Source organism: Cricetulus griseus, chromosome 6 (assembly GCF_003668045.3).
Source record: "Cricetulus griseus strain 17A/GY chromosome 6, alternate assembly CriGri-PICRH-1.0, whole genome shotgun sequence".
Classification (NCBI taxonomy): domain Eukaryota; kingdom Metazoa; phylum Chordata; class Mammalia; order Rodentia; family Cricetidae; genus Cricetulus; species Cricetulus griseus.
The window spans coordinates 30,769,902-30,794,998 of NC_048599.1; the positions used below are offsets into that span (position 1 = coordinate 30,769,902).

Genomic DNA, 25,097 nt, shown 5'->3' on the forward strand with positions numbered 1-25,097 from the left:
CCCACAACAAAACCTTCTCTACAGCAAGCTAAAAGGGACTGGAACTGTAATAGGCTCCTCCCTGCTCTTCCTCTCCACTTTTTCACTCCCAGCAGCACGGACATTTCCTCTTACTTATAGTTTTACAGTTTTGCTTTCTTCAGTTCTAATGAACCACAAACCCAAACATGTTCAATGGAAATTTCCAGACATTACTTCCAAGTTTTAAATTGTGTGCCACTCTGATCCTGCGGTAAAATCTCAGGCCATCCCACTAGGTCCACAAACCTCCCATTTGTGTTGTTAGTGAACCACACGGTATACTCTACCCTCCATTAGCAACTTATTCAAAGTCATCTTGATTATCACATGGATTGTTGTGATATCATAGTAGTTGTGATCAAGAAAACTCTATTTTACTTAAAAATGACCCCCAAAATAAAAGTAGTTCTGCTGGCTATTCAGATGTGCCTCAACCAAAAAAACACTTCTATAAGTGAAAAGGTAAAAGTATAGTTAGATGCAGGGTAACTATGACAAAACTCATTCATTCAACTCTTATTATGGTATGTAAGAATGATAAAACTCATTTGTGTAAATTTTATTATGGCATAATTTTACAATTATTCTATTATTTATTGTTAACCTGTTTCTATGCCAAATAATTACTTAAGATTTACTATACATATATAGGAAAAAATATAGATATAGATATAGATATAGATATATAGATAAGTCTTGACACTATCTGAAATCTCAAGCACCTGTTGCCAGGGTGATTGATGGTAAGGGTGGCTACTGTACCTGCCTGCTTATTGAGTATGCCCTCTAATTGTTTTTTCTTAGCCTAGAAATTTATCCCGAGTCACAAAGAGAAAAGACAAGCAGAGGTCAGTGTCAATGGACTTCTATTCCCATGAGAAGTCAGAAAGTAGCACTATAGATTCCATTAGCAAGGAGGTAGGTGCTGCAGCTGCACTCAGGCTGCAGGTTGGCCTCTTTGTCTTTGCCTGCTGGCAGAGGGATTGAAGCAGAAATGCCAGTGTGCCTGGTGACTCTTCACAGTACAGCTTTTCCTTTCTAGGCATCAGCTCTGTAATTGGCCAAAGTCACTTTAATATTTGGGAATGAACACTTAGTTGGCAATGAGTAGCACAAGATGAGTAGATACAGAGAACAACCAGGATGACTGGAGAGCAGAATTGACACTCAGTGAACACTGGTGGCCTGGCAAACTATGTACGACTATTGACTTCATGGTCAAGAAGGCCTCACCCTGTTTTTCAGTTGGGAAGTGTGATGGCTATTCTTGGCTGTCTACTTGACTTTATCAGAAATGAACTGCTATCCAGAAGTGGAAAATCTCACACCTGTGAGGGTGAATCCATTTCTAGTCTGTACTTTTGAAGTAGGAAGACACACCTTTGATCTGGATCTTGAAGCAGGAAGATGCAGGCCTTTAATCCAAATCTTGAGAAGGGAAGACACACCTTTAATATGAGCATACCTTCTGCTGGAAGTCCATATAAGGACATAGAAGAAGGAAGCTGTTGCTCTTTACCCGCTTGCCTTCGCCTTGCTGGAACATCTGTTCCTTCATTGGCATTGGAGCCTACTTCTTTGGGACCCTAGCATATACAAAAGACCAGCTGAGGTGGCTGTAAGTCATTCTGATAATTCTCTCTCTCTCTCTCTCTCTCTCTCTCTCTCTCTCTCTCTCTCTCTCTCTCTCATTCCATAGGTTTTGTGACTCTAGGGAACCCTGATTAATAAAAGCAATCTTAATTTTTCAGAAAATTTCAAAGTCACAACTAAGCTTCTCTTCCCAACCCTCCTGGAACTAGTTAAGAGTGAGTCAGAGACAGGATGTCCTTTCAGCCTCTACTATCCCATAATCATAAACTGATTATCAAAACAGTAAATTAACCCTGATACAACATTGCCCCTTGATTTATGCCCCCTATTCAAGTTTCTCCAATTGTGCCAGTGCAATCCTTGGTAGGGAAAGTAATGCAGACCTCTGGAGTTATTTGCCTTGCACTTTCTGTAGCTGTGCAATTTCCTTCATTTTCCTTGATGCACATGACCTTGAAATCTTTGAAGCAGGCAGGCCACTGTCAAGCATGCAGGCTAATAGGATGTCTCTTAATTTGGGTTTATCTAAATAGGTTTATCCAATATATGATATCAATATGTATCATTGGTGCTTGTGTTATTCACTCAGATTTCTGCCCTGAGTAAAAACTCTAGAAGAAACAAAACACCTAAAGAGAAAAGGTTTTATGTGGCTCAGTGTCTGAAGGTTCAGGTACCTCATTCAGTGTCCATGGGCCAAATAAAAACAGAGTAGAGAGAATAAGGAATGGGCATGTCCCATGATCTCCTTCAGAAGCAAGCCCCCAGTGACCTGATGCCCTTCATTCACCTAGGCTCCACCTCCCAAAGGTTCTAATACTTCCAAACCCCTCCACTCTGAGGGACAAGCCTCTAACATGTATGCATTCAGGGAACATCCAGGATCCTGGTTATAGCTGCAAGATCCCTACAGAAATGGTTCCAGTCCTCCACATCTTCCCAAATATGGGGAATTTCCCTATAATCCACAATCGAAAGCTTCATATATTTGAGGGCTTTACCCATTCCAGACTCACCTCTGTAACTGTCAAGGTCCATCTATTATGCATGTTGTAATTAAATAGACAGTTCCTCTTCACAGGACCCAAAGGAGAGAAGGGTGGGAGAAGGCTCTGCAGAACTTCAGCCTTCTGCCTTTGATCTCCTGTCTCAAGGTTAGAGGATCACATTGTGCTCACAAACCATAGCAGTCCCAAGGCTGGAGGCTCACAGTGTGCTCACACAACACAGTAAGACTATCCATGTTCCCTGGTGACAAGTAAGTGGGTTTGTTCACTTTAAATTCTTCCAGACCTAGTTGTTTTAATAATGACAATAACTTTAACACAGAACACATTATCAGATTTTCAAGATTTTGTTCATTTCTTTTCACTGTCATTTATAGCAAAACATATAGATGACCATTAGGCTTCTTTCTAAGAAAAAAAAAATGTCCCTTGATTTTAAAATTAAGTTCTTCCAGCTTAGGAATGGGAAAAATGAATCCAACATGGCTCTTAGGCTCTGGAAATCTGCAGGATCTTACAGCAGACAATTAACTTACAAAGAAAACATTTCCAACTGACCCAGTGGAAAATTCATGTACCATCAAATGATAGCCGCTCAGAAAAAAACACACCATCTAAAGACTCACGTACTAAGATTCAGTTGGATCCTCAGTTCCTGGCATCCAATTAGCAAATCAGCATTAAAAAAAAATTTTGGCTTGAATCCTGGAAAAGTGTACAGCTGTCCAATTTGAAGCCAGACGGTATGGCTAACCCAAAGGCTAGAGGAAAAAACACAGGGAATGAATTGTTATTGGGACTGAACCCAGTAACCCCTCTTCTGTTACTAGCAGAATACTGATGGAAGAAGTGCTTCTTGGATTACTTTGGGAAATAGAAGAAAAGGTTACTTCCAACTGCTGCACGAAAAGTGCAGTATGTGAACACATCTCTTGAAGGTCTGCCCTTGCATCAACAAGCTGAATTCTGGCCTTACTGGTGACTGGCAACAGGAAGGATGCAGCAGTCCCCAGTGAGGGAATGTATTGTAACAGGGTGGTAACTTGCTAGGAGGAATGGGTTCTCCTCACACGGAGTGGAGCCTTGACACTACTGTTTGAGGGTACAAATAATGGAGTCAAGCATTGTCAGTAGCTGCTCAGAAGGTTCTGCTCCCTTTGCTTGTTGTAGAGAAACGGGAAAAATCAGAAAAGTCCCCTGCACTGGGGGGATACAGATGTGCAAGATGCCAAACTGGAGGCAATGACAAAAGTTCTCAAGAAGAAGAATGAAGAACTTCTGAGAAAGACGATGGCAGCGTCTAAAATCAGTCTCATAGAGGAAGTACCAGACTGTCTGTTGTTGGCCCCTGACCATCTTCTCTCATGAGAGAGGCACTCAGTCTCCGTGTTCATCTTAAAAACCCTGTCCCTTTTGCCAGGACCAGTGAAGCAGGGATATTCCCTTGACCCAAGGACTAGTCAGTATTCTTGATCAAACAAAAAGCAGTTAACTCACATAGAGGTTTAAGAGGCTCCCCCTGCTCAGGCCCCAAGAGTGCCCACTCTGCCTCCTGAATGGGGCTTTGTAAAGGCTCCTATATCCTGCAAGACACCCTAAGGCCATCCCTATCAATCTCCCCAGATTTTTAAGCTTGTGCAGAATTGAACTCTACTACTTGCAAACAGAAAGCTGAACCTTAGCTAAGTCCTAGAAGAAAGAAGCACCAACCTGTATTTGCTTATCACTGTCCACAGGACAACCACTGCTCTCTGTGCCTGATATTTTATGCACTGCCCAAAGTTACTGTCAATATTACTTTCATAAACAAATGCAAACACAAGACCTCTGCTGAGTTAAAGTAAGCAGAGTCTATGCCAAGAAACAGGAGCATAGGAAGATAGAGTCTGTTGTGGGAACATCCTTGTCATTCTGTCACCATGTTCCTGGCAGCAGCTGGGAAAGACACACAAGAAGTTGTTCACCAAACTGTCATAAACTCCAGAGGTGCAGATGTAGCCCTGGTTTCCTGTAATGAAAAGAAACCTTTGCACATATTCAGGCACTTGAAAATATCTTCCTTCTGCTGTGGGTTGTACCTATGGATGAGGAACTGTGGATGAAGGTGACAAGATAAGCATAGGGAGTGCTGTGAGAAAGGCTGAGAAGGTGCAGGAAGAAATAAGAGCAAGCAGTGAGGAGAGACACTATGCTGTGTGGGGGGGGCACTATTCCAGGATGGTGAGGTTCCAGTTATTAAGGTCCCGTAGACAGTAGAAATAGCCTGGAGTGGCTCTCCAGTGACATGAGCAAGAGTGACCCTTGGAGCCTGAGTCCAAACTGCCCCACTCCTGAGAGCCATGTCTGTGTGTCTCAGGTCCCTATGACTAGAGGAGACATAATGAGGCCTGGGTTTGTGGAAGCAAGAGACTAACCAGGTGTCCACCATGTCAGGCCTGGTGTCCTTCCTGAGCTAAGCATTCTTCTTATCACCAACATTTGTATGGCTCATTCCCTGAGTATCTCTTGGAATTTCTGGCAAGCCTTTGGACTCTCTCCTTCCTTAAGATATGGAAGTAAGGTTCCTCTTTGGTATTTAAGTGCTCGTGTGTGTGTGTGTGTGTGTGTGTGTGTGTGTGTGTGTGTCTGAGGTCTGCTGTAATGTAGACAACTGCAACCTCTACACTAGGTAATTTCGTCCACCCACTGGATGGATGTCAGTGGCTTAGACCACTAGGGTGGCCACCCCAGCATTTCCTCTGAAATTTAGAGCAACATCCACAGCAAGACCATTTCTTTGCTCTGGTTTGGTCCTGCTTCCTGACAGCTTACATTAGTCCCAGCGTACCTTGCAAGTAAACATAGCCAGGCATGAACCAACTTCCTGTCTATTTCCAAGACAGAGTTGGGATCGGATTTTGGAATTTTAAAACCGGTGGGGTAGAGTGTCAAGTCTGCATCCATCTGTCATAGGCTCATGGCATCCACTAGAAGAAAGGAGACCCTGAGTCAATACTAAAGCCATTCTTTCCCAGTGCTGCTTTTGATAATGGTTTCAGTGTCCACTCTGATGTGGGTACAAAACAGAGGTATGGTGCTGCTCTCCAAGGAGAACCTATTGAGAGACTGTGCTGGTCATCTGCATTGTGACCAAGAGCCTAGCACTGCAACAACTGGAACATTTCACCATTCTCTTTTGTGCTCCTGTCTCTGAGATCTGCCTTTTCATTGGTGCATTGTGTTGAGTTTAGCTAGATTCAGCTCCAGGCTGCTTGTTGGGTTGGGATCTACTACCTGGGACCCATTCTGAGGATGACCTTCACATGCGATGACACAAACTGAGCTAAACTTCACAGAAATATTTACAAACTCTGCTTCTGTCCTTTCCACCTACATTCCATAGGCTATAGCAAACCATATGGTGAGACCAGTGTTCATGTGGCAGAGAGAGACACTCCACCCACCTCTTGTAGTATTTGCTGCAGAACACTGTAAAGAACCAGGAATATGGGTCCAACTTACCCAGATACACATTATCATACTCACTGTGGCAGATGAAGGTGCAAAACCCCCAGGGAGATCACAAGGCCATTAGTGAGGGCCAGTGGCTATTCCATGCTGTGTTAAAAAAGTGACTCCTGATATGAAACCAGCCAAAGCCATGCCAGTGGCTGTACAGGGACCTTCTCATCTGTAGAATTTGAAGGAAGTGCCCTTTGCCATTCTGCAAGACAAAGAGAGAAAAAGAGAAAAGTGAAGGTTGTTGCTGAAATGGGGTTTTAGATGTCCACAGGGAAAGCTTGCATTAACTCTTAGTAATTTAGTTTTAAGGAAAACAACCCATAATATTCTCTTTCCATTTGGAAGAGATTTCCAGCTCCATCTACAGAGGGGAGGCAACTCACCAAACCCAGCTCGGGGTATAGATGACAAGAATGGAGCCTTCTCTGGCCTGGCCATTATTCTCAAGCACATTGGTGCTTTATTTTGTTATAAGGTCTCCTGGAAGTAATGAAAGATTTCCTTTTTTATTTTACTATCAAGTTGGCCTCCAGAGAAAAGAAAACCATCTAGTAAGACAAAGTGGCTTTGATAGAGCAAGTCCAAGGTCATCCACGGGTAAAAGTGATCTCATTGGTTTTTTTAACTTATTTGTTGACTTCCTCAGTGATGAGTAATTAATTAGGAACATTTTAAAAGGTGTAGACTCCCTATGTCACAGCTTTGGTGTGGCTAGGAAACTTCCCAAACAAGAAGAAAAGTTACAGGTAGACCCCACATCCCAAAGGTTCTACAATACCGATAAACATGGAGATTAAGTGTTCACACACATAAGCCTCTGAGGAACATTTCACATTCAAACTGTAACAAGAGTGTTGAGTCCGCTGGGGGGTCAGAGAAACTAACTTTCTGGCACCTCCACACTGTGAAAGGGGCTCTCACTCTTTGTCTTCATATGAATGTGGACCTCACAAGTAAAATGAGGGCTTTGGTCTAGTACTCCAATATCAAACGGATGCTTTTAAAATCTGGAACCATGCATGTGGCAGTCTGAGCAAAAGCACTGCAAGATGCCAGCATCCTAAACTTGCTTATCTAGATGGCAAGTCTTTGTGATTCTCACTAAGGATTTGAGATGGAGAATGCTCCTGGTTATTAGTGTAAGTTCCAAGTGCAATCACATGTATGCTTAGAGAGTCGAGGGATTTGACACATGGAGAGTAGGCCATGTGCTCAGGCAAAAACAAGGTCATACCCAGGGTAGGTTGTCAGCTATAGGAGTTGAAAGGCGCTAAGAACAGGCTTTCTCCTCTAGGGCTCTCAGAAGAGTGCAGGCCTGTCAGAACCTCAACGGTGGCTCAGTGAAACTGACTTGTATTTCTAGTGAACAAGAATCTGAGCAGATAAATTTTCACTTTGTTTAGTCTATACTGATCACTTATTTGCCAATCATAGGACACTGATGTCCCTGTAATAACCAGGCTCCAGTAGCGTTCAATTCAGCAAACATACACCAGGAATAACAAGCTTCCACGTATTAGGAACCAGAAACGATTGAAGTTCAGTTGCTAATAGTCTCCCCTCTGAGAGATGAAGGAAGTTTGGTGAGCAACCCAGAACATGGGGTTCTGATGCAAACATGAATAGATGGGGCTAAGACAGTGTGTTATAGCCACTACTACAACAACATAGACTCACTTTTGGGTTTACATCAGAAGATGAGTGTGAACTCCTTTTTTGCTTCTAGTGGCTGTGTGACTGGAGGAAGACATTTACTTACACTAAGATACACTTATTGCATCTATAAATAAGCATGACGATGCCTGTCTTGGGGCATTTTAAGATCACTGAAAGAAAAAGTAAGCCCAGATTGGCACTGGTCATGGGAGAGATTCAGGAAACATCTTGATTTCATGCCCACCTTAATAAGGTGTGTTTCAAACTTGATATGTGGCTTGACAAGTATTGAGCTGGAAAACTCACTAGTCATTTCATTCATTTTTTCTCAACTTCTGGGGATACAGAGTTACTTTTCACATGTTTTCCTTAGCATGGAAGAAAGACAGGATTTTAAAAGTGCTCTCCTATTGCCAACACAAAGCCACTAGGCTAATCCCAAAGATCCAGGCAGATAAAGGCAAAGAGATGATTCAAAGTTGGGGCCAGAGTGAAGGTACATAAGGCCCCATGCAATGTCATTGGATGTTGGCAGCTGGTCTTCAACTTCCAAGGCTGAGATTGATATCCACAGATCATATACATACAGTTAGGCAAATCCATCTCATTATCACTTTTTCTATCTGGAGTGGCTGAGCAGATTGACTGTGGGAAACCCGTGTTGTCAGGACAAGTAAGGGAAGACTAGAAGGCTCCCATGGGGGTTGACAGTGATTGGCAACAGCGGGGAAGAAGAGAAAGGCTTTCTGTAAATGATGGAAAGTCATCCATCTTCTCCCTTGAAATGTCTTTAGAGACTTGGTGATAGAATGTCTTTCAAAATTTGAAATAAATCTTTCCCAACAATGAATTGCCTTGAGTGTGTTCATGTCCCACTTCAACTGTTTAAAAGTCTTTATGCTCCCTGATCACAAGCCCCAAACACTATGAGGTTCATAAAATATCTCACACACAGAAAATAGCCCATACTGCAGTGCCCATGTGGCAGCCATGCAGGGTCCTGGAGGCCACAGAACACCTTCTGTGAGAGGAGAGAGTGGAATGGAGTCTTTATAAAATAACATGGCTCCATGGTAAGGCTGGTGTGGTATTATCTTTGGGCCCAAGATGAGTATCAGTCATAGTTTTCTAGACTCAAATTGAGCTCTAGAACTAAGAGGGAGTGCCATGGCTACTCTGGTCCTGGCAATAACATCTAGAGCCACACATAAAGGTCATTCATCAAAAACCCTAGGATCAAAGCTGAATCTGAAAGTCCAGTTCTTTTGGAACCTCCTTTGAGTCTAGGCAGGCCTGGCTGGTATACTAAAACTGCATCTCCCAGGAAAGATATTGATGAACAGAACTACAGGCACATGCAGGTTTACCTTTGTAGTTTTGGCCTCCAGATGCTCAATGTGCAAACTGTCCTAGATACAATGGCCCTGCTGATGAGCAAAAGTCATTCTGCATCAGGTCAGGAAAACTTCATATTTTGCACTACACTCTGTCACATGTCCCTGTCAGACATAATCAATCAATTGCAGCAATCTTTCCTGCTTGGCCCAGTCACAGCTTCCAAATCTTAAGTTCCCAGTGGTGATGGCTCAGGAACTATCCATGGTGCTGCCCTAGCCCCTGACCTCAGAGTTTGCCTCTTAGACTGGCAGAAAGGAGTTTGTCAGGCTATAGGAGCTCTTGCTGTCAGACTCCAAATTTGGTGGAGAGATCCTTATGTGATGTCCCCAAAAAGTCTTGTCTTGGCTTCTCTGATTTGAGGTCCTTTGTTTGGGATATAGGGTCTGTCTTATGCACATCCATTTTCAGACTGTTCATCCTTTATCTGGGAGGGGCTGAAGAGATGGCCCAGCAATTAAGAGCCCTGGCTTACAGAAGACGAGGTTCAATTTCCACTATCCACATGGCAGGTAACAGCTGTCTGTAACTCCAGTTCCAGGGAACTCAATATCCTCTTCTGGCCTCTACAGGCACTGCATGGGTATAGTGTACAGGCATACATTCAGCTAAACACTCAATAAATAAAATCTAAACAATACATTTAATTCTAACCTGCCCAGGTTCAGCTGCTTGACCATATTTTTCAGCTCAAGTGAGCAATAGCTGTCCCTCAGCTGTGATGAACATGGCCTCACTTTCACACGAGCACAACACAGGCAGTTGCCTACAGAAAGTTCCAAGAACATGGTAACTGCTGATACACACAAAGCAAGTATAGTAGTTTGAGTGTAACTGGTCCCCATAATCTCATAGGGAGTGGCACCATTAAGAGGTGTGGCTTTGTTGGAGTATGTGAAGGAAATGTGCCACTGTGGGAACAGGATTTGAGGTTTTCTATGCTCAGGATACTGCCCGATGTCTCAGTTGACTTCCTGTTGCCTACAAGAGGTCCTGTCAGACATATACTCTCAGCTACCCCTCCAGCACCATGTCTGCCTGTATGTGACCATGTTCCTTGTCATGATGATAATGGACTGAACCTCTAAAACTGTGTGTCACCCCAACTAAATATTTTCCTTATAAGAGTTGCCGTGGTCATGGTGTCACGGTGTCTCTTCACAGAGATAGAAGCCCTGACCAAGACATCAGGCTTCTCAGTTACTTTCTCAATAGCACACAGAAGATCCACATCTGACAGCATCTGCCTTCTTAATTGCCCTGTACTGCCCAACTACCCCATTCTAAATAGGGCTTGGTAAGGTTGTGTGTAGGTGCCTATGTTAGACTACGTTTTGTTATTAGGACAAAATATCTCAAATGTTCAACATTTAAAGAGGAAAGGATTTCAGTTGCTAAACAGTCTGGCAGATTTTGGTTCACAATCAATTAGCCCTGTTGCTTTCTGGTAGTAGTAAATTAGCACATCTCAGCAGGCCTCCCATGAGTCCCCAACTCTTTTTTTTTTTTTTAATTAGAAACAACCTTCTTTTACATGTCAATCCCAGTTCCCTCTCCCATCCCTCCTCCCCTACCCCCTACTCCCCATCCAAACCCCTTTCTGCTCCCCAGGGAAGGTGAGGTCTTCCATGGGGGGATCTTCAGTCTGTCATTTCATTTGGAGCAGGGCCTAGACCCTCCCCCTTGTATTCCTCTATATAGAGAGGGCTCCCAAAGTCCATTCATATACTAGGGATAAATACTGATCCACTACCAGAGGCCCCATAGATTACCCAGACCTCCAAACTGACATCCATGTTCAGGGGGTCTGGAACAGTCCTGTGCTGGTTTCCCAGCTATCAGTCTTGGATCCATGAGCAACCCCTTGTTCAGGTCAGCTGTCCCTGTGGGTTTCTCCTGTCTGGTTTTGACCCTTTTGTTCATCACTCCTCCCTCTCTGCAACTGGATTCCAGAGTTCAGCTCAGTGTTTAACTGTGGGTGTCTGCTTCTGCTTCCATCAGCTACTGGATGAAGGCTCTAGGATGACATATTAGGTAGTCATCAATCTCATTATCAGAGAAGGGCATTTAAGGTAACCTCTCAACTACTGCTTAGATTGTTAGTTGGGGTCAACCGTGTAGATCTCTGGACATTTCCCAAGTGCCAGAATTCTCTTTAAATCTATAATGGCTCCCTCTATTGTGGTATCTCTTTTATTGCTCTCCTTAGTTCTTCCCCTGACTAAATCTTCCTGCTCCCTCATGTCCTCCTCTCCCCTCCTCTTCTCCCCACTCTTTCTTCTAGATCCCTCTCCCTCCCCTCCATGCTCCCAATTAGCTCAGCAGATCTTGTCCCTTTCCTCTTCTCAAGGGGACCATGTATGTCTCTCTTAGGGTCCTCCTTGTTTCCTAGCTTCTCTGGCAGTGTGGATTGTAGGATGGTACTCCTTTGCTCTATGTCTAAAATCCATATGAGTGAGTACATACCATGTCTTTTAGTGACTGGGCTACCTCACTCAGGATGGTTTCTTCTAGTTCCATCCATTTGCCTGTGAATTTCAAAATTCCATTGTTTTTTTTTTCTGCTGAGTAGTACCCCATTGTGTAAATATACCACATTTTCTCTATCCATTCTTCAGTTGAGGAGCATCTAGGTTGCTTCCAGGTTATGGCTATTATAAATAATGCTGCTATGAACATGGTTGAGCAGATGTCCTTGTTGAATGAATGGATATTTTTGAGTATATACCTAAGAGTAGAATTGCTGGATCTTGTGGTAGACTGATTTCCATTTTCCTGAGGAACCACCATACTGATTTCCAAAATGAGGCACCAACTCTTAAGCTTTCCATAACCTCCCAGTAGCACCAAGCCTTTAGCACAAAGGCCTATTGGGAACATTCTAGATCTAAATTGTAGTAAAGTTACCCCAAAATGAAGCTAAGCAACCATTTGGAAACAAAGGCTCTTATTTTCCCTTTGCGCTCTACTCGCTGTTACAGAAAGCCTGAACAGTTTTCCCCTTGCTAACTTCTATTTTGCAAAACACCAAGCTCCACTGCCATGAAACTGTCCATCTTAGGGAGGAAGGATAACTCTGCTCTTTGACTTACTTGAACTGTCACAGCTTTATGTAGCTTTACAATATTTTCCTGTTTCTGAAATCTTCCTCCACCACCCCCATATACATTCAAGGGGTGTTTGTGTTCTTTAGAAATTAGAAGCTTTGAAAGGATTCTAGATTCAGGCAGAAGGGCCTAAAATAACTCCTGGTGGGTGACTGTGAAACCATGCCACCACAGACACAGAGGAAATAAGACTTCTCCTAGGAAGTAAGCTTGACAGTGGTCCAGTTCCAAGTGTCCCTGACTTTAGATCCCATTGTCCTTACCTACTCTTGTGGAAGTAAAACACTAATACTCAGGTCTGTATAGTTATCCTAAGCAACAGTTCCATGAGATTTATATCTCTAAGTTTTTGTGAGTTCATTTTAAGATTTGGGTAAAGTTGGTACTAGAATAACTGTAGAATTAGTGTACATATTGCACTGAGTTTGTTGTAAAATGGCAATAAATAAATATAAATAAATAAATGATAGCTATGGACAGGTGCAATCCACATGTCCTACAAAGATTGAGGACTACAGAAACAGAAGGTCTGAGAGATCAGATGTTACCCAAACTACATGGTAGTGGGGTGAACACTGTCTGAACCATATGAAGAAGAGTGGACACTTTTATATCATGCAGGAATGATGAGCAGACAGACACTTCCCAGGTCATGGTGAGAGAGGAGCAGACACTTCTCAGGTCATGTTGGGGAGGGGCAGACATTTCCCAAGTCATATGGAGGAGAGGAAGACACTGTTCAGGTCACATGGGGAGGACCATGTACTTCCCAGGTCATGTGGGAAAGTAGCAAGCACTGTGTATGCATGTAGGGAAGGGAACACACTGTCTACATACATGGGAGAAGGGTAGACACTATTCAGGCCACATGAGAGAAAGCATGGATTAGTAGAGGCAATCTCCTGGATATTTATTGGGCTCTACAGACCTCTCCCCTCCACATTATGACACAAGATGTTAAAAACCATTTGGGGAGCTTTGAAATTAAGTAAATTGGCCACACCGTTGGAAGAATATTAAATGTAATGAGTTTGGTTTGGGGTGGAAGAGGGTTTGCCCCTGACAATATGCGATCACATGCCCAAGGCATGCAAGCTCTCCATAAGACCCATCCAAACATCTGGTTGGATTATAGGTACAGGGCCTTTTGGCAGGGCCTTGAACTGTTGAGTGGCTACATGAGGTTCCACTTTGATAGATCCAAGGTGGTGTGGGAACTGGGAGCTGAGCCGGTGGTTAAGAGCACTTACTGTTCTTACAGAGGACTTGGGTTCAGTTTCCAGCACTTACATCATTGGCTCACAGCCATCAGTAACTCCACTTCCAAGGTATCCAACTCCCTCTGTAGAGACCAGGCATGCACATGATGCATGCACATACATGCAGGCAAACACACATACACAGAGAATTAAAAACATTCTTAAAAATTTCCACTGGGTTCTCTCCTCACAGAATTAAAACCAGGAATGTCAGAGCCAGTTTGTGATATTACAGAGGGCAGTCTGTGCAATGCCTAAAGCTGACCAGCTCCCTGATGACAATTGTCTTTCCCTGTGGCTCAGTGGACCTCAAAATGTAGTGCTGTTGAGCATCAAGGGCCATCTGAATTGTTTGTACCTGAGAAAACTCCCAGTCAAATTCCTGAAACCTCCAGACTCAGTAAAGAGCAACCAGATCTTCCTACATGCTGACGGCAGATGACCCAGCATGTGGCAACCTTTCTCATCCAGTCTGCAGATTTTCTCTGGTTTCTGAGTCTGTCCCCACTTCAAGATCCGGGTCATGAGAGACATAGTCACAGAGCCTCTCAGGACCTCACTTGTGCTGATTGCAGATGCAGGCCTTCAACGTACATGCATTATCCTTCCATGGAGACCTAGGATGGTGAGAAGCCAGCCCCTTATTTATTGTTTTTTGTATTGTTGACACAAATGGAGGATTCTACTTGGACCACTTTGTCATATTAGATCTGCTTTCACTGCGAACCCTGCTCTATACTGGTTGACATGGAGCCTGTCTTTACACCATGTACATTCCAGGGAAGTGAAGGAGGGGATGACCAGCCTCTAACGATCCCCTTTAAGGACACACCCACAGCTTTGTTATTTTTGTTCTTGTGATCACCAGACTGGACAGAAAGAACTTCCTCAGGAAAGGATTTGCTTTTGTTCATGGTTTCCAAGAGCTTCAGTCCACCATGGCAGGAAGAAACAGCTGAACAGCTCAGTTCATGGGTGACAGGTGTTTGTAGTTGACTGTTCACATAATAGCAGACCAGGGAGCAGAGAACAAGACAGGAAGTACACAGAAACAGTATATCCCCAAGAACTCACCACTGCCCCTGTGACCTACTTTCTCAAGCTAAGTGCTATCTCCTAAAGGTTCTACAACTTCTCAAAATATGCCACCTGCTGGGATGCAAACATTTAACACACAAACCTGTGTGTGGGGGTCACATTCAAACAAGAATATGTCCAATAACATATAATCTCCCAACAGGGCCCACCTCTGAAAATTCCCACTACCTTTCAGCAGTGCCAGCAACAAGCCACAGAGAAATCACAACAGCTTCCAATGTTGGGATCTAATAATCATTTTGGTCTGTGAATTGCAGGATTGTAATAAAGTTCATTTCAGACATAATCCTGAATTTGAGGCCACTTCTAAGCAACTTGTGAGTAAGATCACAACGTCTTACTTAACTTACTTGACTTGAAGGCAAATTTTAGGTGAGCTGATCTCCAGAGTTCTGAAACCTAGGTCCTGTGGTGCCCCCTGCTCACCTCTTCTTTCGTTTCTCTCTGGACCTTCCTCCTTGCCATCCCTGCCTCCTTCCCTTACCTTCTTTCCTTTGATCTCCCTCTCCTCATCCTTTCTTTTCTTCCCCTCTTCCTGTGCCTAGCTATATGGAATGAGATTGGCCCAGTGTGCTGACCACAGCCATGGTGCTTGGTCATTGAGTGACTTCTTAAGGTGGACATATCTTTGTATTAAGAGACCTTGTTGAGGATATTGCCATGCTGCACCCAAGTCTGTTTCTGTTTTCTTGTAGTGCTACCCATCCTAGCCATTGTCCTTTCTTCTTAGCTCTGTGTCCCAACTGACTCCCTCACTTCCTGTTGCATTGTCTGTCATTGTATTTTCCTCACAGGAGTCTCCAGGATTTCTTTGAAAACTGAGTACCTTCCCTTCCCAGTCATAGCCAAGCCATGACACTAGAATAAAACCAAATGCCACTCTTTATTTACAGACCCTGCCTACTTCTTACTCACACTTGAGTAAACTTGGGACCAAATATACTTTATCCATATGAAGTCTGATGAACTCTGTGAGGATGCCAGCACACCAATAAAAAGAACTGAATTTTTAAAAAGTAGTGATGTTAAGGAAATTCAAAACCTGCCTAGGTGTCAGAGCCTGTAGGCAGGGGACTATAGATGATGAGAAAACAAAGGATATCTTTCTAGAAGAAAGAAAAGAACTTTAGACCTTGAAACATGAAACAGCACAGGTGAAATTGTCACCAGCTAAAATTGTCTTTGAGGGAATGAAAATGAAAGGGCTAAGAAAAGAATTAATCCTTAGCAGGCAGGCAGGCAGGTTTTTTTTTCTTTTTTTTAATCCTGATTATGAGTCATAGTCAATGCTCTGGGTGTAGAAGTGTCCCTAACTGCCTCTCCTTTGCAAGACTAGTTATTTTGAGCATTCCTCCCTTGAAAATCAGTGACAAGTGCTGCAGGATTCAAAGCCCAAGTCCTATCAGTGTGTGGTTTCCCAGAGGCTGGGCATTCCGAGTCCACAGCTAGGAGCCATTAGCCACACAAAGGAGAGCTGAGCATAAAATTTCTGGCCACCCTGATGGCTCTGCAACCCTGCTCAAGCTGACTTAGGCAGCTACATGTGGAAGAAGTCCTGTGTTTCCAGGCTCTAATTGTCCAAATGAGACTGAATTTCTAATATACAAGATGGACTCCTAGACCCCAACAGAAGCCAGAGGGACAATGACTAGAACCAAATACTGGTACTCAGCTCTGTGACTTGACACCACTTCTTACTTTCTTGGTCTCTCCTTAAGGGTCTACAAAAAACATATTATCATTTCCTACATATAGGGAAATATAGGATGTAATGAAAATAAACTTTTTTAAATGAATGGAATATGAAGAAGGAGTGTGGACGCAGTTTGGAATAAAAGCTACATAGGATAAAGTCAAAAGTGTGATAGAAGTGAGCATATTTTTGGATATGAGTTCTCCCCAGTAGCACATGCAAAGAGAAAAGGTCACTCCTTTGTAGTTTAACAATCCCATTGCAGACCAGTCTTTTGTCCCCTAGATCATCTGCACACTGACCCAGCTGGGATGTAGCTTAGGCAAAATGGGGTTCAGGATGAGAATTCAAGCCATTGTTCTAATCCCTAACTAATCCACCTGACAGGCTTGCCTCTGGTGGGTTCTGTACCATCCTTCAGCTCTGGTGTCTTAACTTAAATATATGAATATGTGTTCCTCAGTATCTTTAAGGAAGTAGTTCTAGGAACCCTGAAGTTACCAAAATCAGAGAATGCTCAAATCCTTTGCACAAAATGGTTGTAGTTGTTCATAATCCCCCCATATCATCTCAAATACTTTTAATCTCAAGATTCCTTGTGATACCTAATACAAATCTTGTGTAAATACTTGTTCTACTGCATTGCTTAAGGAACAGTAGGAAGACAATGTGTACATTTACAACACAGACATAATCACCATAAGCCCAACTACCTTTCTCCGTGTAGCCAACTGTGTGCATGAATCTATATTCTGAAGACACCGAGGACCAAATGATGCTAACACAATAGAACTGTTTTTTAAGTTCACAGAATACGTGGGGGTCTAGCACATGATACTATTGGCTAAGTGTGAATGAGATACACAAATCACACCTGCCCACTCTCAACCACATGATGCTCACACCACAGAACTGTTGTTTAAATTCACAAAATATGTGGGGGTCTAGCACATGATACTATTGGCTAAGTGTGAATGAGATACACAAATCACACCTGCCTACTCTCAGGGAATAGAAATGTGCTGTGCACTCAAAACACTGTAGGCTCAGTTTTAGTGGTAATAGGTGATGTAAGATTGGGTCCCACCAGAAGTCAACAGTGAATCACATATTTAAAAATAAGCAGTTTGTTTGGATGGTCCCATGAAATATATATATTAGAGAGGGCAAAGTGCATCAGAAAGAAGGTCAACTAGGTGTGTGTCTTGGGATGAAAAGGAAGTCATCACCAAACATCACAGGTAGAACTGACAAGACTTACAGTTGGAAAAGAATAGCCTCTACCTGTCTACATCGGCTATAGTGCTATTTAAAATCATGGTGTCCATATGTAGATGAAACAAAAGTATAAAAGTGCCTGGGAACCATGGCTCAGAAGCTGAGAGAATAGATGGGCTGGCCATATTGATGGGCAAGGCAGGATGGCAGCGAGAGTGAAATCTGGTGAACCTGAGACAATGCCAGAGTCTCAGGACCTGCCATCTCAACTCTTGACAGTGTTTGAACGCATTTTTAAGATTGCATATGCTCAAAGCAATCATTGCTGGAATGGGCTCCTATGAAGACCAGTTCCTTTTTATCATATTGTCAGGGAAGAAAACACGTTTTTCTTTGTAAACACTTGGCAAGCAATATGGCATACTTTATGTAAGCTGGTATTATGTACTTCATGTCTTTAAATACTCTACATCCTTTTGCTCCAGTTGCATGGCTATCAACCTTTGACTTAGAAACAGAGATGCCCCTGGAGGAATGAGTGGTTCAGAACTCGGACAGATACATTCCAGGTTGGGGCCTAATAGAGTCTGCTATTTCTAGAGTTCAGGTAATAACTTAACCTTGGGTTTTCCCAATATAAATAAGTATAACATCTTCATCTCAACCAGGACTTTTTAAAAAAGTTTTTCGAGACAGGGTTTCTTGTGTAGCCCTGGCTGTCTTGGAACTAGCTCTGTAGACCAGACTGGCCTCAAACTAAAAAGATCCTCCTGCCTCTGCCTCCCAAGTGCTGGGATTAAAGGCATGCACTACCACCTGGCAACCAGGACTATTTTGATAATTAAATAAATAAAGCACTTGATTTGGGCACTAGAAACACGATAAGGGCCTAATAACTTTTTTATTCTTTTCTTATATATTACATTCTGACTGCAGTTGACCACCTGCCTCCCAGACTCCTCTCCTCTTAGTCCCTCACTCCATCACCTCCTCTTTGCCCCAAATCCACTCCTCCTCAGTTTCCCTTCAGAAAAGGGCAAGCTCACCAGGGATATCAACCAAACATGGCATGTCAAGTTGTAATAAGACTAGGTGCATCCTCTTATATTAAGGTAGATGAGGTAAGCCAGTAGGAGGAAAAGGGTTCCTAAACCAGTCAAAGACAGCCCCCACTCCCACTGTTAGGTGTCCCACAAGAACACTGAGCTGCACAACCATAACATGTGTACAGAAGACCTAGGTCAGAACCACACAGGATCCTTCATTGTTGGCTCAGTCTTTATGAACCCCTATGAGCCCTAGTTAGTTGATTCTGTGGACCATTTTGTTATGCTGTCTTTGACCCCTCTGGTTCCCACAATCCTTCCACCCCCTCCTCCACAGGATTCCCTGAACTCTTCCTGATTGGTTTGGTTCTATCCTATGTCTCTGAGCTATCCAGCATCAGGTTCTTAGCCCTCCAGACAATGTCAGGCATGACCTGACTCTTGTGGGATGGGTCTCAAGTTGGAGTAGTCATTTTTTGGCCACTCCCACAAGTTCTGCACTACCTTTACCCCAACACATCTTTCAAGCAGGACAAATTGTAGGCTGAAGGTTTTGTGGATGTATTGGTACCCCAATCCCTCCACTGGAAGCCTTGCCTGATTACAGAAGGTGACTCCTTCAGGCTTCTCTACCAGTTACTAGGAATTTTCACTAAGATCACCCTTGTAGATTTCTGGGATTTTCTATCACTATAGGTTTCTACCTCTCCCTAGAAGTGCCCCCCAATTGCAATCATCTCTCCTGCTACTCTCTCTCTCTCTCTCTCTCTATATATATATATATATATATATATATATATATATATATATCCCCTCCTGTACCCTCCTGTTCCCTCCTGTCCTCATCCCCACCTGGTTTCAATCCACCCATGAAATCTATTCTATTTCCCCTTCCTAGGGAGATCCATGCATCCCTTCTTGAGAAGGATTCAATAAATTTGAATGGTATTCTCATGTATACATGAGGATTTTATTGGTGAAAATACTCCATCATTCCATTTGATTGTGGTTAATCTCGGTATTCTAATTTAAAGTCAATGAAAGAATCATGGAGAAACAGCCTAGGATGATGATAAAGAAAGAAAAGCAGAAACCCCAAACAGTGAGAAAGCAGCTTATAAAGCTTGGGTGGACTTTTCACAAATAAATGCAGAGGTTAGCATCTGTTGCCATGCTGTGCTATAGCACCTTGCACCACAAGCTAGTAGCTGCTAGAGGCAAACATTTCTAACTGTTTTCTGCCTTTCATTGTTCCTATTATGGTCAGCATGTGAGCTGTGCAGGGAAAGTCCTGTAGAGTTAGTTCTGCAGAGGAAGACTTCTGTGGCAGAGATGGAACTTGTAGAAGGCCAGCTCTACTCCCTCCATTACGTGGGGCAACGTGAGGCATCTTGTAGATCACCTACGTCAGGACCCTGGCAGGACTGACCCTAGAAAAGCTGGCTGGACATCAGCACCCCTGGTAATGGTTTTCTCCCCTGGCCTTTTGCACAGCCTCCTTTCCCCAAGAGATAATCCTGGGACTGGTGCCGATTCGATCCTGAAAAACACAACCCAAACACCATAACCCCAAATGTTGAAATCCTGAAAGAGAAAAATCCTCTAAGCCTAAAGTCGCTAAAAATCGCAATCTCAAAAGTCTAAAATCCGACTGCTCTTCCAGAGGTCCTGAGTTCAATTCCCAGCAACCACATGGTGGCTCACAACCATCCGTTATGAGATCTGGTGCCCTCTTCTGGTGTGCGGATATGCATGGAAACAGGAAACAGAATGTTGTATACATACTAAATAAATAAAATCTTTAAAAAGAAAGAAAGAAAGAAAGAAAGAAAGAAAGAAAGAAAGAAAGAAAGAAAGAAAGAAAGAAAAGTCTAAAATCTGACCAGCAAAGTGGCTCAGGGCAAAGGTGTTTATCGCACAGGATTTAGAACCTAAGCTGGATCCCCAGAGCTTACAGCAGAAGGAGAAAACTGAACAAAAATCTGTCTTCTGATCTCTATATAGGCATCATGGTGTGTATCTATGAAAGCACGTGGTATGCAGTTGCACATGCAAAACAAAAAAAATGAAATAAAAATTCAATCTAAAAGTCTCATCACCTAAATCATGAAAGTTGAAATCCTAAACACTCATTTCTATGAGGAAAAACTGGAGACGGGAGTATAAGAAAGGTAGAAAGCCAGAAGCTGGAGAAAGGATTAGCCGGGTGAAAATGAGTCATTTGTCTGCCTTGGTGATCCTTCCAGCTGATGAATTCCAGGAGCTTCTAATGAATTAAAACCACATTTGTCCGAAGGGGCCCATCGAGCAACTGGCCGGTTGGAAAATAATTAGGTGCCTGGTAGGATGAGAAGACACTCTTGTTGCTGCAGTACCAATTCACCCTCTAGTGCCGTTCCCACTCAATCTGTGGTCTGCATGGGAAAGCTTGTGAAAGAGGCATATGCTTATTCCGGAAACACAGAAGCATGGCTCAGAAGATGGGACATGTTAGTCGGGAATGCTCTTGTCAGTGTGCAAGGACTCATAGTGGTAGAAAATGATGTGGAGTAGTCTCCTAGGACAGAGGTTCTCAACCTGCGACTCATGACTATTTGGGGGTCAAATGACCCTTTCATGGGGGTCACCTGAGACCATCCTGCATATCAGATACTTACACTACCATTCATAACAGTCGTAAAAATATGGTTATGAAGTATCAACAAAAATAAGTTTATGGTTGTAGGTCACTAGGTTGAGAACCACTGTCCTAGGAGAATGGTACTTTAAAAGAAAAGGAATAGCAATTTCTCAAGAGGGGAAACTCCAGGGTGGTTAAAACCAGCCAACTCTTCTGAATAGCCTGCACAAAATTACTCAGAGTCCATCCCTGCAATGTGATTTCATATGAGAAATCCTATCAGGTTTTCTTTCCAATTGTTTCTTTTCTTCTTTTTATTATTTTTTTTCCAAGACAGGGTCTCACTACATAGCTTTGGCTATCTGAACTCATTATGTAGACAGAAACCTACCTGCCTCTGCCTTCCAAGTGCTGGGATTAAAGGTGAACAACATTATGCCTGGCTCTTTTCTTTTTAAGTTATTTTTCTCCTCTCTATTGTCTGAACTTTTATTTAAAATTCACTGCACTGCGTCTTTCTCCTTTGCTCTAGTTCAGATCCTGGAGGTGTAAGTTGTATGAGGATGTTCACACATTTCAAGTTCATTTTTCACTAACTTGACTTTGTATGACTTCACTATGACAATGTTGATTGTGTGGATAGGGAGCAGATGTGTGTGTATAATTGCTGAAATTCCCTGGATAATTGAAGAGATGTGTCCTGAGTTTGTCTGTAAAGATCAATTGTTTCCAGAGCTCGGTGTAGAGCGTGGGAAGTGGTGGTCTCCTGGAGCTTTTCACCATCTCCTCTGTAGGACTTGGGTTGTTCCTCACAAGGCTTCATGGGTCTACAGTATTCAAACTGGGTATACAATCAACCACAGTAATCTGCACTTAAACATATCAGCTTCCAGCCAATTTCCTCATGGGTAGAAGAGATCATCTGTTCCTGACTTTCAGACCATGGAACTATCATTAGTACATCCCAGTATTTAGACTTGCAAAAATCTGTGTTTTTAATTCTTACATATTTGTTACTTCTTGTAGCTGTGACATTACACATGACAGGAAAATTTAAGAGAGAGAAGATGTTTTTGGCTTATGGTTTTAGGTTCATCATGGTAAGGGTGGCAGAGCACTTAGGCTTGGTCCTTGGCCATTGCATCATATAGAAAGTAGAGGACGTGGGCCCAAAGTGTTGCAAATTATATACCTCAGTGGCTTACATCTACTAGCTAGGATTTATTTCCCAAAGGTTCCAAAATGGTGCTACCTTTGGGGAGGCAAGTATCCAGACACATAAGTGTATGGTGAACATTTCACATCCAAACCCTGACATCAGACAACTGTCATTAGTATATATGAATGTTTGTATTTGCAAAGTACATGTATACTGTTAATGCCTATGCTATTTTATATGGTGGCTTCTGGAGTATCCTGTCATGTTTTGCTCAAGTAGATTCTTTTTAAAATGTAAATAAATTACTTCAAAGTATTTTCTATAATTTTCACAGAATTATTTTGCACTTTAAAGATTTTGATCTTTTAGGGGGCTGGAGAGATGGCTCAGAGGTTAAGAGCCCTGGCTGCTCTTCCAGAGGACCTGAGTTCGATTCCCAGCAACCACATGATGGCTCACAACCATCTGTAATGAGATCTGATGCCCTATTCTGACATATATGCATATAGAGAACAAAAAATGAAATAAATAAATCTTTAAAAAAGATTTTGATCCTTTAATATTTCAACATTTGAGGAATTGATATTAGATATTATAGCTACAGGATTGTATCCCACACCTACTGAAACCATCTCACATGTAAATGACTTGTGCCCAAATCCTCGTCTCAGGGTCAGGTTTGTGGGGAATCCCCCCCCCAAAAAAAAACCAGATAACTAGTTGAGTAAAAATATTTCAGATGACCAACATACATTTGGATTGAAATGTTATGACTTGAATATAAGACATTCTTCTACAAAAAGTCTAGATAAGGATGACTTGGTCCCCAACTGGTGATGCTATTTAGAGGGTTTCTGAAGACTTCAAGAGGAGAGGAGGTTAGCTGGAAATCCCTTGCTTGGGGGGAGAGGGCACTATGAGGACTGTTTCTTCTTAACTCTTTCTCTTCCCTACCTCTTCTTCCTCTCTTTCCCTCCCTCCCCTTCTCCCTCTCTCCTTATCTGATGTCCTTTCTAATTCTCACTCTTTATGTCCAGGTATCCCCTTCTTCTTAAGTCTGTCTTCATCTCTAACTTGCTTCCTGTTTCTCTGTCCTTCTGACATTATTTTTGTCTCTATCTCCATCTATGTCTCTCCCTCAATCTATCCTTGTCTCTTTCCTACTTCTGTCCATTATGAGGTAAGTATCCTCTGTAACAGGCTCCCACCACCATGATATGCTACCTTACCACAGGCCAAGAACCCACAAAATGAAGAACTATGATCTCAAATTTCTGAAATTATGAACTAAAAGAAACAAATCCCATTGTTTATGAGATGTAATAATTTGTCACAGAAATACAAAGTCTAAATAATACAGATGAATAAGCATTATTTTGAAGAAACATTTTTCATCACAAATAGAAATAAGATTTCTGAGGTAAAATTTTGCATAAAATGGAATTTGTTGAAAAACGTGACTGTTTTCACATTCATATTACTCATGACTTTAGAATAATAGAATAATCATCTTAAGACGTTGAGTACTGCTGACTTTGGGGTATACATTTGTAATTCCATAATTTAAGTGACAGATGCAGGAGGGTTAAAGTAAGTTTGAGTCAGCCTTGACTACATAGTGAACTCCAGGCCAGTCATGACTACACAGCCAGACGCTATCTTAGAAATATAAAAGAAATCAGACATTGAATACTGTGCTTGACATTAATTCTTTTACATCACTTCAATGAAATATGATTTGCATTCAATTAATGTACACACTTTACATTTTGATGAAGTTTTTCAGATGCATACTGTCTGCCTGTGAAACACTGTCCTAACAGAGTCACATTTTTATAACTTCCCAGTCAGTCTTTGCCCATCCCCACCCCAGGTGAATAGAGGTTCATTTTCTGTTGCTGTAGTTCTGTGAATTTTGACCTTAACACATGGATTCAGCCAAAAAGGTAATAGCAATATTTTGGAAAACACATTGCTATACCATGATCCATCCCTTATCAAAATCGTTTGTAGTCATCACTTTGGTGAGTCCAAAAGAGGAACAAAAGCCAGTTTCAGAATTTAGTGGTTTTCTCTTGCCTCTGGTGAAACAAGACAAAGGATAGAAAGGGGAAAGCAAGTAAATGGTGGGATTGACTTGAAACTTGGAATGACTTCTGCTGTCAAAGTTCCAGAAAAACAAACCTGAGACCATTTCATTAATTTTGAGAAAATACTTTTAATATAATTTGATCTTTATTCTAACTTTTAGGCTTTTAACAGTCATATCCAATTACAACAAAATCTTTAACTCTTCTGTGTGTAAGCCTCAGGATGCAGGGCCTGTGAGGGACTTGTTCAGTTAGTACTTGTAGGGCTATTCTATGTATTAAGTGGTGTCCTGACAGAAAAGGGCCCTATTCATGGAGATACATAGTGAAAAATCAATTCACAACAGTCAGGGGGAAACCAGTGCTGCCAAAGATTTTAATAAGGGTTATAGCAATGGAGACAGCTGGAGAACAGCCCTAAGAGGAGGTTGTCTGTAAGCTGATTCTGAATGACATGAACTAAGCTAGAATACCACCAACTGAGGGGAAGATGAGAGAGAGAGAGAGAGAGAGAGAGAGAGAGAGAGAGAGAGAGAGAGAGAGACATTTGTGGAAAGCCCTTGGCACCACAACAAGTAACCAAACATAAAAGCCAGAGAAGGAAAGAATGGTTTGAGAGGGCAAGACTAATAGC

At 42.4% G+C, this 25,097-nt stretch overlaps 1 long non-coding RNA gene across 2 annotated transcripts in view; it reads right to left on the reverse strand.

Annotated features, from left to right (window-relative positions):
- Positions 1–645: 645 nt before the first annotated feature.
- Positions 646–25,097, reverse strand: part of LOC118239071 — a 37,967-nt gene continuing 13,515 nt past the window's right edge. Inside the window, exons 2-6 of one of the 2 annotated variants that reach the window (XR_004770526.1) lie at positions 6,147–6,324; positions 5,449–5,587; positions 3,252–3,382; positions 2,631–2,862; positions 646–1,607 (exon numbers count right to left, since the gene is read on the reverse strand). This is a non-coding gene — a long non-coding RNA (uncharacterized LOC118239071). Of the gene's footprint in view, positions 1,608–2,630; positions 3,383–5,448; positions 5,588–6,146; positions 6,325–25,097 lie in introns of both variants that reach the window. The other variant, XR_004770527.1, reaches the window with a different exon arrangement.